The sequence below is a fragment of the Macaca thibetana genome, chromosome 3 (assembly GCF_024542745.1).
Source record: "Macaca thibetana thibetana isolate TM-01 chromosome 3, ASM2454274v1, whole genome shotgun sequence".
NCBI classification, from domain to species: domain Eukaryota; kingdom Metazoa; phylum Chordata; class Mammalia; order Primates; family Cercopithecidae; genus Macaca; species Macaca thibetana.
The window spans coordinates 100930911-100944422 of NC_065580.1; the positions used below are offsets into that span (position 1 = coordinate 100930911).

Consider the following 13512-nt stretch of genomic DNA (forward strand, 5'->3'; position numbering starts at 1 on the left):
TAAAACTGGCAAGAGAATAATTTTAAAATCTAGTATTCCCAGATATCAGACTACTCTCTGTACCTTCTTCTTTTAGGACAGTGTTTTCAAACGTTCAACATCCCCACCACAGTCACTTTTTGGTTGTTCTTGCCATAATTGAGACACACCCGTACTTTATTTGCTTAACTTTTTGTTTTCAGTTGAGTTTTGAAAATGCTAATAATTTTAAAGGAATGTTATGTCACCATTAGAAACAGAAAAAAAAAAAAATCCTTTGCAATGCATAGAAAGTAACACAAAAATTAATTCACCAGAAATACAACAATATTACCGTATTCCAGCTAGGCCTGCTGCGGTTGGGGCCTGTTTTCTCTCACAAGCATCTGAGAGATGTTAAAGACACAGTAGCACAGAATTGAGACTTTCTCTTTAAGATCATCACAAGGCTGAGAGAAAACTGGAAAGAAGTCGCTTCTCACTTCGTGATTTAGCGTTTTTCAACGTCACGCTCCATTCTTTAGAAAGCTGGGAAGGGGTATTGCACAACTTCCTTCATCCCTCCTTTCCCGACCTTTGCCCGCCTCCCACGAGGGGCCCATTTTACTCACTGCTTCTGTCTCTTCCAAGCCTGCGATTCCCATAAAAACAGTGACTTGTCTTCCCAGATGTTTTCTGTAATCGCCTCCATAGACAGGTATCTCCACCTCTTGCCATCAAAGGCAGAAACTGAAGGAAAGTCTCCTGACTTACAATCACCTAAATAAAGCAATATATTATATGACAGCCATCTGGCAAGGAGGCTGCTTTATAATTTCTAGAGCCCTGGCTTAAGATTTAATCAAGTGTGCAGAGTTAGCTCAATTCAGCAAGAACTTAACAAGGTATGGATGTTGGAAAGGAAAGCAGAGAAACTGAACTCAGACCTGGTAAACAGAATCTAAGGGTAGACCAAAACCATACCATGGGAGACTGGAGATCAATTTAAAGTTCATGGGCACTTATTACCAGAAACACCAAAGAGCCAGAGATCTGCTGGCCCTGGCAGGCAATCCTTTCCTTTCTTTACTTGGTAAAGGGGGGGTCCTGTTGATGAAGAGGGTCTGGTTCTCTCTTCCAGGCAAAAAGACCAAGGTTGGACCAGGACCAGGTATCTGGGAGCTGGGTCTGCTCTCCTCAGTGGGGCTTTCCCAGGCCAGTGGTGCAGACCAATGGGGACTGAAGTTGGAGATCCTGGTAAGGCAGCTCCAGGGAATACACAAAGAAAAAAACCAAGCTAATGGAGGCAGCCAGAAAAAAAGGACGCACCGCAGAACAAAAGATGGATCACCAATTGGAAAAATGAAACAGAGATCAGAGGAGGGTGAGTCCACCACCAAAAGCCATCTCCTGAGGCAAAGGCAGGTGGGGGTAGAGCCTGTGGGCGATGAGGGAGCCCTGAAGGGAGCTGGGGCTTGCACAGGCATCTCCTCCCAAGTCCTCTTCTTTCTAGCTTTCTGCCCTCAGAGAGGGTTAGTTCCCAGGGTAAGGGAATCCCAGGGGCAATTCACCACTCCAGGCTCCTCACAGAAACCAGTGCCCAAGTCCCATCCTGCAATGTGATCTTCCAAACTAAATAAAAGGTCTGCAGAGCCTCCAGGAGAAGATTCAGGGAAACTGCTCTGGTGAAAAGCAAGCAGGGATTGCAGGATGGAGGATCTTCAAAGGGAAAAAGAAGACCACAGAGCAGTTCTGATGAATTGAAATATGACACAGCTTCCCAGTAATTTAAAATTTTTTAGTAGCCACATTAATAAAAGTAAAAATGGACAGGTGATATATCAATTTCAATGATATATTTTAATTCTAATACACTCAAAATATTTCAGTATATCATCCATACAAAATTTATGTCATCCATACAAAATTTATGTCATCCATACAAAATTTTTGTATTGATTATTATTATTATTTTGACATGAAGTCTCACTCACTCTGTTGCCCAGGCTGGAGTGCAGTGGTGTGATCTCGGCTCACTGCAACCTCCACCTCCCAGGTTCAAGCAATTCTCCTGCCTCAGCCTCCCAAGTAGCTGGGATTACAGGTGCACACCCCCACACCTGGCTAATTTTTGTATTTTTAGTAGAGACAGGGTTTCATCATATTGCCCAGGCTGGTCTTGAACTCCTGGCCTCAAGTGATCCTCCCACCTCGGCCTCCCAGAGTGCTGGGATTACAGGTGAGAGCCACTGCACCCAGCCCATCAACACAAAATTTATTAATGAGATAGTTTACATTCTTTTTCTTCATACTAAGGCTTGGAAACCTGGCATGTGTTTTAACCTCACATCTCAATTTGGATCAACCACATTTCCAGTGCTCAAGAGCCACATGCAGCCAGGGGCTACTTAAGTGGACAGCGCCATCCAGGGCAATCACTAAAAGCTAGGGTGGTGAGACGTCAGAGTTCCTGCCTGCTGTCCTTCCATTTAAAATACTGATGCCAGGAATGACCTTTGTTGTTGTTGTTGTTGCTGTTGTTGAGATGGAGTCTCGCTCTGTCGCCCAGGCTGGGGTGCAGTGGCACAATCTCGGCCCACTGCAAGCTCCACCTCCCGGGTTCACGCCATTCTCCTGCCTCAGCCTCCCCAGTAACTGGGACTACAGGTGCCCGCCATTATTTTTTTGCTAATTTTTTGTATTTTTAGTAGAGACGGGGTTTCACCGTGTTAGCCAGGATGGTCTTGATCTGACCTCATGATCTACCCACCTCGGCCTCCCAAAGTGCTGGGATTACAGGCGTGAGCCACCGCGCCCGGCCAGGAATGATCTTAATTGGCTTTTCAGATCAGTTTCATCGGCAACTCAGTGAAACAGAGGTTAAAGACATGAGGTCACTGAAAATTCTGCAAACTCAGGAAGAAAATACATACTGGACCTACTGGTTTATACTCAATGTAAAATTCCCTTTACTGCTGCATACAATTTGGCAGCTTTGCATTCTTGCAAAGATCAGAGAGTAAGATACAAAAATGCTGTTGATGTTTGGTGAGTCAGGACTCTCCTATACCACTGGTGGAAATGTAAATCTGTGGAAGTCTCTGGAAAGTCCTTTGACATAGTATGTGTCAACAGACTCTGAAAACTTTCTATTTAGTAACTTCCCCTTCTAGAAACCTGCCTTTTGAAAAGAATCAGGGGTTCTGATGGGTTTTTTGTTGTTTTTTGTTTTTGCTGTTTTTTTTTTTTAAAAAAACAAGGGACTTCCAGTCCTGGTTATAATAGAATAACTTGTGGCTCACACAGAGGACAACTGCCGGTGAATGGATTGACAAAGTATAGCATATCCATACAGTAGAACACAATTCAACAATAAATGCCAATGAAACAAGAATACATCATGAATGAGGGTCACAGATACTACACTGAGTAAGAGAAGCCAGGCTCAATAGAGTACATAGGGCTGGGTGCAGTGACTCACACTTGTAATCCCAGCACTTTGGGAGGCCAAGGCAGGTGGATCACTTGGGACCAGGAGTTCGAGACCAGCCTGGCCAACATTGTGAAACCCTGTCTCCTCGAAAATACAAAAATTAGCAGGGCATGGTGGCGCACACCTGTAATCCCAGCTACCAGGGAGGCTGAGGCAGGAGAACTGGTTGAATCCAGGAGGTGGAGGCTGCGGTGAGCCAAGATTGTGCCATTGCACTCCAGCCTGGGTGACAGAGTGAGACTCTATCTCAGAAAAAAAGATTTCATGCATGTGATTCTGAAAATCTGATCTAGAAATCAGATCAATGGTTTCCTGAGGCAGGGGGCAGATGGGAGTGGGGGAGAAATTGACTGCAAAGAGGAATAAGGGTCATTTCTGGGGAGATAGAAATGTTTTGTGTCTTGATTGCAGTGCTTGCTCTCTCCCTTTTATACAGTCACATATGTGTGTCTGTATGTATGAATATACATATAGATACATACAACTTGTCAAAAGTCAGCAACCCATATGCTTGAAATCTGTGAATGTTATTGTATGAAATTACACTTCCATGAAATTGATTTTCTTTTAAGCAAAGGCAAAATAAAGTTTTTCCAGGTAAAAACTGAGACTTTGTTGCTACTGTATCTGCACTAAAATAAATACTAAATAGAGTTTTTCAGGTAGAAGAAAGATGATCCCAAGACAAAAACAAAAGTGATGAGCAATAGGAAGTGTTAATAAGCTGGGAAACAGAAATGGGTACTGACCAAACTATACTATATTAATATCTTGTGAGGCCACCAGGACCCATCAGGAAATGACTGACCTCGAAAGGAGTCTCACCTCCTGGAGAGCAGCCAGGACTCTGTCCCTGAATCATCGGGTGGCCCCAGAGAAACCACAGATACACACACACTCAGTGTCACTTTCACCCCAGGCTCAGTGTCACTTTCACCCCAGGCTTCTTTCTTTCCTTGCCCTGTCCCAGGGGACTCTGAGAGGAGATGTGCATTTCTTATAACTGAGATACTAAGATTTAAAAAAAAACATTATAAAGATGTTCTCTACATGTACCTTTCTATGTTTTAATAACTTTTTCTGTAAGTATAAAACAATACCTGCTCACTGTAGAAAACTTGGGAAATGCAAAAAAAAAAAAAAAATGTTTAGAGGAATAAATTAAGTTCCCTATTACTCACATGCAGTAACCACTATTCTCATTTTGGAGCACTTCCTCTCAGCTTTTCTCTGCGTGCATTTGCGCCTACACTGACTTTTTGCATGTTTGGCTTCACACTATGTTTTTGTTGTACTCTTACCATGATCTTGTGTTTCTTTGTAACTGCTAAGGCCCTCTTTTGAGCTGCAGAAGCTGGCTTCCAGATGACCTGGCTTCTAGAAAGCAGAATGCTTTGCTTTCCCTGGTTTTTCTTTCATAAAGAAGGGTAAGAACTCACCTGCCACTCTGCTGCTTTAAAGCTCTGCATCTGAGAAATTCCACGTGCCAAAGAGAGGCTCAAAGATAATGGCAAACAGTCTCCCTTTCCTCGGCCCGGCCCTGCCTGCCTGAACTGCTACAGCAAACCTGGACACCTTGCCCAGCAGCCTCTGCCAGCTGCGAGTCACATGACAGTGCTCTCCCATTAGCGTGACCCACAGGATAGCTGCGACGGGGTGGGCAGGGGCAGAGAGTGGTGGGACAACTCCATGAGGTTGCAGCCTTGTTCATTCCTTCTACAGAGATCCACTGAGCACTTCCTCATGTCTGGCCCTGCGCTGTGCAAGGGCTCCAGCAGGGCCTAGTCTGATAATTGCTAACACCAAGTGTTTTACTAGGGCGTCAGCATGGATGTTAAGGCTTTATACACATGGTGAGAGGCAGGACAACATAGGGGTTACATCCATGGTGTCTGGGATCTCTAGAGACAGCAGTGTTCAAATTCTGACTCATGAACAAATTAGAAGGAAGTTCCCATTAAATGGACCATGTTTGTTGGTGATTTTAGGCTGTGGGGAACAGGGGCACTCTCAGGTTATGTCTGTTCATGGGACTTTATTATAAGATCACTCATTATAAGGATCATCACTTGTTAGCACGTTAGCCATCCTTTCTGTGCCGTGATTGCCTCAAGGTAAGAGTTCCTACCTCAAAATGTTGCTGTAAGGATTAAGTGAGTTAATATGCACAAAATGCCTAGGCCAGGGCTGGCACTCAGTAATGAGCGAACCATTTACTAATTTCTATTGTCTCAATCCTTGCAACAACCCTAGATGGCAGGGGTCATTGTTACCACCAATTTACACATGAGGAAACCGAGGCACACAGAGGTCAAGTAGCTCCCTGCCCTCACAGAGTTTATAACCGGGCAGGACCGACAGACACAGAACAAGGAATCACAAGTATGGTGAACGTGTGGAAGAAGAAATGAGCAGAGAGAGACAGGGGGGTGCTGTGGCTCTCAAGAGCTTCCTTGGGCTCCAGCCAGCACGATCACAGAGGTGTCTGCTCCACTGCAGCCCTCTGTAATGGTAGGTGACAGGGAGACCCAGTTAGAGCTCCTCTCTCAGGGAGTTTAAATTTGAGCCATTTAGAGAGATGCTGAGTCCCAAAAACCCACAGTACGTGTGGGTTTCACTGCCCACAGCTGAGGCCACCAGCCACAGCTTCCTTTATTTTGTGTATCTTTATAATAAACCCCCATGAACATAGAGAGCCTAGTGCGCCCCTGTTCTCTGCAGCCTAAAAAACGCTAGCAAACCTGATCCATTTAGCAGGAACTTCATGCTGTGCAGAATCACCCAGCAGAGGTTTCCCTGCTCCAGTGTGACTATGAGTGCCTTCCTTCCAGGATGAGCAGACAAGACTGGACTCCATCCCAACTGATGGGGCCAGATCGAGAACAGAAACCTCAAGAAAGTCATTTCCCATCATCCACACTGGCCTCGTGATTTCACTCTTTTTTTAGGCACCCAATCGTTGGGAATCATTATTTGCTCTTTTGTTTAATGTTTATATTTCAAAATAAATAACACAGCTTTCCACAAACTGGTGTTGCAAGAGTAGCAGCTAAGATTCCTAACAGATCTAAGCTCTGTTGTAAAACATTCTTTAGCAATGTAGCAGATGCTATCTTAAGAGTTACAGCCCAGTGTTCTTCACCAGTGAGCTCTGTGTAGTCAGGCCATTCTGTAAGTTTTTCTACTGTGACACTTTCTATATAGGTTGGAAACAAATACAAGCATAAGCAAAACCAAGGCCAGCTTTGCTGGCATCCAGGTCATATGGAACCTGGCCCAGTGCCATGCCATCCTCCTCTGCTCCTGTCCTGACCCTCCCTCCTCAAGCTCTGACCACTTCTTGAAGTGAGTTCCCAAACAGCTCTGCTCTCTGCCACCTTGGCGGCCACAGGTAAAGGCCAGTGATTTTATGTACACAGAAAGGACTGGCTTCTAGGATATAACTTTATGGGTCATAGGAGAGTTTTCAAAGACTTTCCCACCCCTTCCTTGAAAACCAGCACAGTGGTAGAAGTATTCTGCTCATCAAACAGTTCAGGTTCTTCTCCTAGACACCTGGTAAGATTACACTTCCCTACCCCCTTGAAGTTACAGGCTTTAACTCACGAATCATGAGCAGAAGTGGAACGCGTTGCTTTGGGTAGGAGGCTTTTAGGCATCACTGCATAATTTATCAATGTGCAATTTTTTTTTTTTTTTTTTTTTTTTTTTGCTTCTGGCACTATGATTAGCACAAGACGGGGGCAGCTCTATCAGCTCAGGCCCACAAATAACCACAATGAGTAGCTCTTGCCAACTCGCAATGGACATAAGATATGAGGAAGAAATCAACCTTGATTCTTTGATAGCCAGGCATGGTGGTACATGCCTATGGCCCTAACGACTCAGGAGGCCGAGGCAGGAGGATCACTTGAGCCCAGAAGTTCAGAGTTCAAGGCTACAGTGAGCTGTGATCACACCACTGTACTCCAGCCTGGGTGACAAGTGAGACCTCTGTTTCTTAAAAAACAAACAAAACAAAAAACCTTGGTTGTTTGAGCCCACTACAGTAAAGGACCCCTCTTAGTACAGAAAAGTCACTACAACCTTTTTTCAGATGCTATAAATATTTATGGAATTAAAATTTAAGATAAAATATAACACCATTCCCTGTCTACCTCAGACTTAGCAATCATCTACATAGGGAGATACTACTTCACTAGGAAGAAAAATAGACAGAACATGCACCCTCTTTGTTTGTCCTGAGGTTACATCATTCACCTTCTCCCAACTCGTGTTGGGTCCCTGGTCCTGACACCTCACTCCACCCCTCACTTGGCCCCACAGAACCACAGCCATCATCTCTGTTAGAATTATTGGGTGGGTACCCATAAAAGCCAAGCAGACCAGTGATGAAAAAGAACATGGTGGAGCTGTATGTACTGACATAGAAAGATCCACAAGACATCCTGTCAATTGAAAAATGCAAGTTGCAGAAAGAAATATAAAGTATAATAACATTTATATGGCTTGCCCACATCCCCTGCCCTCCAAATACACAAAGCACTCCACATTTTCCATAGGCATATGTCCGTGAATGTAAACGCCAAGAAAACTACCTGTGAGAAGACACACGGTGTGAGAATAAAAATTACTTCTGGAAAGGTAGAGGACACCAGGAGTAGGGTAGTACTTTTATTCATAATGTTTTATAAGAAGGCTATACACGGCCGGGCGCGGTGGCTCAAGCCTGTAATCCCAGCACTTAGGGAGGCCGAGACGGGCGGATCACGAGGTCAGGAGATCGAGACCGTCCTGGATAACACGGTGAAACCCCGTCTCTACTAAAAAATACAAAAAACTAGCCGGGCGAGGTGGCGGCGCCTGTAGTCCCAGCTACTCGGGAGGCTGAGGCAGGAGAATGGCGTGAACCCGGGAGGCGGAGCTTGCAGTGAGCTGAGATCCGGCCACTGCACTCCAGCCTGGGCTACAGAGCGAGACTCCGTCTCAAAAAAAAAAAAAAAAAAAAAAAAAAAAAAAAAAAGAAGGCTATACACTTGCATGATTAAAATATTTTAGAGCCTTTTCCTCATGAGGGCATCTCAGGACATCTCGAAGCAGGCCAGCACAACATTCTCAGCGACTGCCTTCTTTTGAGGAACTGTGACTTTCAACTCAAAGGGCCCATCTGCCCTAGAGAAAAAATGCTCGGTCTCATTAAACTAAACGATGGTTCATTAAGACCAAACAAACTCAGATGAGATGTTAAGACTTTCTGTGCACCTGTACATAAATAAAAAGCTCTTCCTGTTGGCAAAAGTATCACAGTAAATCTGATGGGATTGTGGGTAGGAACAGTTTTTTGTTGTTGTTGTTATTTTTGTTTGTTTGTTTTGAGATGGAGTTTCACTCTTATCACCCAGGCTGGAGTGCAATGGCGCGATCTCGGCTCACTGCAACCGCCTCATGGGTTCAAGTGATTCTTCTGCCTCAGCCTCCTGAGTAGCTGGGATTACAGGCACCTGCCACCACACCCGGCTAATTTTTGTATTTTTAGTAGAGACGGGGTTTCACCACGTTGGCCAGGCTGGTCTTGAACTCCTGACCTCAGGTGATCCACCTGCCTCGACCTCCCAAATTGCTGGGATTACAGGAGTGAGCCATCACTCCCGGCCTGTATTTTGTTTTAAATTTAGTAGAAGGCCATCAACTTAGGATGTTACCATTAAGCCTAGTCAGAAATAAGGAATATAAAGTGAAAAATAATCAGTCCCCACAAAAATAGTACAGAGCAAAAGTCAACAATACTGGCTTTCCAGTGGATTTTTAAAATCCCAGAGCCACAAGAAATACCATATTGAAGAAATACTCAATGATTGCCAAACGTTTCATTTCCTTTGTCTTGTATTTCCTCTTTTTTTTTCATATAACACATACCTCTGAACACTTTAACACATTAGCAGCTCAACTGCCTTCTGGAACATTCTGACACCAAGTGATGTTTTAATTTTGATTTCTCAGCAGCAAATGGATGACGTCCAAGGGGCCTCACATTTTCCCACCCAGTATCAGCTCCCCAACCCAAATGGTTATTATTACCAAGAAAACTGGCTCGGATTCTGTTTCCCTTTCTGTTAAAAACACATCCTATCACTAAAGTTTAACCAGCAAATGCCATCTCTGGTGAAGTCACAACCTGCTATACACAATATGGGCTTCTAAGACATTCTGCCCACCACCATCCCGGACATTAGGAATAGATAACTGATATTCATTTAATGAATGAACTAAGTTAAAGCCATCATTCCTCATGTAGGTGCCTGCCTACCTCAGAGGTGATATAACCCAGATTGTAAATGTCAATTAGAGTGGGCTCCACCAACCCCAAGCATAACTTGCACATATATATCCATGAATGTGGAGAGCACATATATCCATGAATGTGGGGACCACATCTGAATTCTCCTTTGGGAAATGACTTCTCTTGAATATGATTCATTTTGGTGAACTTAATCCACAGGCTCCACAGTTTTACAAGTAAAGAAGATAATTATACTCTACTTGTTGACATGCACTGCTTGGATGTTCAGGGTTGTGGTGATGACGTGAACAACAGGCTTCATCATTCTGCAAGGTACCCAACAGCCAGCTGGGCAGATGAAGCCATGCCAATAGCATCTGGCAGGAGCCAGCACCAAACACATTTTACACAGCTTCGACAGAGCTGCATGGAGAACACACATGCTTGGTCAGCTCAAACAGGGTCCTACTTTTCCTGCTGCACAATCCACAACAATCTGTGTTTTGTTGTTGTCTGTTTGTTTTTCTTGTTTGGTTTACAATTTCTTAAGGAACTTAACCTGGAAAACAAGCCTGGTCATGTGTGCCTCTGCCATACCAGAATACTATAGACAGCCGACTCTGGAGAAAATTTAGCAGATGGATGAAGCTACAATTATTATTGGAAGCTTTTTAACTCCATTAACACTCATTGACTTTAAGTATCTGAAAGCACTTAATCCCTCAGAATTTGAAAGCAGATGGAAGTCAGTCCCTCTAGGTATCTCCTTTCTCCCTCCCGGCTTCCTTCCTCTCCCTACTCCCTCTTCCCTCCCTCTAGCTCCCTCTGTCTCTCATACAAAGTGCCTTATAGTGTGAGCTCCAGACACACAGACACTGCCACCCTGCCTACAAAGAAAGGAATGCAGACACAGCCAACGTCAGCATTTGGGGTGGGACCACAGTGGAATGCATACGTCCTTTCACAGCTGCCAGGGCCTTCTGGGAAGTCCAGTGCCTGCCCCCACATCTCTCAGAGCCAAACATCTTCTTCTGGTCAGGAAACTCTGTTCAGAGTGCACAGAGAGCCAGCTCCTCCCCTCTCTGCTGAAATCCTGGGCTCCTGAGGTCAAACAGAATGTTGTCCAAGCCACCTATTTTAGAGATGAGAAAACGGAGGCCCTGGGCAGGGCCCTGAACTTGTCTGGATCAATCAAAACTAGCATCCAAGTCTCCTGGCCCCGAGACAGTTGCTTCTTTTGTTTACTTCTGGCCAGAGTAGCCCCCTCAGTAGCCAAACATTTCCTCCATCCCCCCAAGCGGGGATGTCACCTGTCAGATTGGGAAAAGCGTAGGGTTCCCACCTTACTCTGTTTCTCCCCTAAGCCCATCTCTCCCTGCTGGGAGGGCCCATGGTATTCTATCCCCACCTGCTTCAGAGGGCGTGAAACCTTGTGTCCTAAGTTGATTATTTCCCTTTCACATTGCTTGGTAGTGGCAGTGAAGGGCACAGACTGTAAAGCCAGGCTATCTGGTTCCAATCACCAGCTATGTGACTTGGACAAATAATGCTCTCTTCTGTGCTTCTGTTTTCTTCTCTGTAAGTACAGATAATAACTGCACCTACCCCATGTAGGGATCTCTGTGAGCATGCAATGAGTTAATACACATATGTACGGTATTTAGAACCACACTGGTCACATAGTAAGCACTGGCTGTGACCTACAAGAGGGCAGCCTAGGCCAGCATTTCCATCTGTCATCTTCAAGGCCAGCACTGACGACAAGGGAGAGTGTCCATCTGGTAAGTCACCATATCTCCAGCACATAGAGGGTGCTAGATAGGAACCGTCGAATGAATGAATCCGGCCCGGTACACTGAGAATAGCAGGTGCTTCATCATGTCCACTGATATGTGGATTTTCATAATTCACAGGCTCACTTAGGGAATGCCACTTACCAAGTTTATTGGTGAATAAATTCAATTTTCCATCACCAATATTTTCTATTGCTCTAAGGCATTTCCCTTCGCTGCTGTCTTTAAAAGGTTAACCAGAGCCCAGCTGTCAATCTCAAAAGCATTGCCTGTGCAACTTGGTACTTAATCACCTACTGCTTGACACTTTCTTGGTTTTATGCAGGCTGTGAGAAACAAAGTTCCAAAAACATTGCACTTGTATTCATCTCTGAGGGTCCAGTGAGTAAAAATATCTTAACGAAGAAAGCCGACAGAAAACAACAGAGCCTTGAAGTGGAAACCGGTTTCCTGGAACTCCACTCTGTGAGAGGGCTGAAGTGTTCATGCAGAGGAAAGTGCCACCGAAGTGGCCGATCTGGAAGCTGGAGGACATCTGGATATGGCATTTAGGACTGACACAGAAAGTGTCTGGGGCTCATCAGATGAAAAGCACTCCACAAGAACAAAATATATTAGTCACCACCGAAGTGGGAGTTGAAACTGGGCCCGCAGCAAATAAACACTCTGCTGATCACTGGCCAAAATGCTTAGTCGAAGACTTTTATTCACCCCACTGAACATGTATACACAGTCAGCAAGCATCTAGGACACAAACCTGTCACAGAGCTAAGTGGGAGAGTACCCAGGGATTTATGTGTGGTGACCCTGAGTGGCATTAAGAGGTTGAGAAGATGACAGAGCCATAACCCCTAAAGTATCTGCCCCAGACACGGCACCCCCTGGGCCAGGACTGCTCTCTTCCCTCACTAAGTGAGGTCCCATGTTAAGCAGAAGGCCCGCCCCACCAGCCAAGATACACCTGGCCTGCAACACATCTGGCTCTGCAACCTCACGACCGCTTCACAGCAAGGAAGGAGAAACAGGGTCAGTGCAGATGCCTGGAAGCAGCCAGCATGCGGTGCTAAGGATGTGGGCCCCACACAGTGGAGGCTTTTCCTGTGACCTGAAAGCTCCCAATAAAGAATTTCTTTTTTCCAAACCCTGGGCCTCCCAAGTGCACGCAAATGATGAATTCAGATTTTCAAAGGTGAACAGAGCCGGGAAGGCACTCGCTTTGGGACTTCTGGGCAATAGCTAGGAGGAGCAGAACAGACTAGCGTGAAAAACTGACAGCCCTTCCCATAGTCAGGGGGCCCTGACATTTGGTGCCTGCAGATTCTGAACCCCTGACCCACACATGCCCAACCTCCCTCCACTCTGCGGGGTCTTTTGTTCCTGTTTCCAAAGAGCCATGAAGGACTGGACTCCACCCTAGTCCATCCACTGAAGTTCCGGATGAAGGACGCTGAGTGCCTAGGAGGCCCACACCCATTTACACTCATCTGTCCCAGAAAACTACGGAACAGGTGTTGTGGGCTGGGCAGACCTGGCTCCAAATCCTGCTTCTGTCTTTTTCACTTTGTTTTGAGCCTCAGTTCCCTCATCTGGAGATTGAAAATCATACTCTCCAGAATTGTTTTACACACTAAGACAAGGTTTATATAGCTTAAGAAGTAGAGATTGTTCATTATCTGAATAAACAGAGGTGGTTAATGATCTTTTTCTTGTATATTATGAATGACAGGGAAAAGTCAGGAGGGAAAATTCCTCCAAAGTTTCCCTCTGCACTTTAGAATAAAACCCCAAATCCTTACCCAGCCCAGGAGGCCCTGCTTGGCCTGAGTATGTCTCATTATTTAGCTCTGTACCCTCCTGGGCTTGGGCCTTACCACACCAGCCACTCAACACACCCACCTCTGGGTCTTTGAACCCGCTATTCCCTGCATCCAGCATGATTTCACTCTTTTTTCCATCCCAAGTCCTAATTGAAAAGGCTCATTCCTTGA

At 45.2% G+C, this 13512-nt stretch overlaps 2 protein-coding genes across 4 annotated transcripts in view; one reads left to right on the forward strand and one right to left on the reverse strand.

The window, feature by feature from the left end:
• Positions 1 to 13512, forward strand: part of GARS1 (glycyl-tRNA synthetase 1) — a 440746-nt gene that overhangs the window by 278852 nt on the left and 148382 nt on the right. The window lies entirely within an intron of this gene.
• The window catches only part of NOD1 (nucleotide binding oligomerization domain containing 1), a 49887-nt gene that overhangs the window by 29730 nt on the left and 6645 nt on the right, over positions 1 to 13512 (reverse strand). For 2 of the 3 annotated variants that reach the window (XM_050783221.1, XM_050783222.1), the window contains one exon: positions 591 to 738. The gene's annotated coding sequence lies outside the window, so the exon portion shown is untranslated. Of the gene's footprint in view, positions 1 to 313; positions 739 to 13512 lie in introns of all 3 variants that reach the window. The other variant, XM_050783223.1, reaches the window with a different exon arrangement.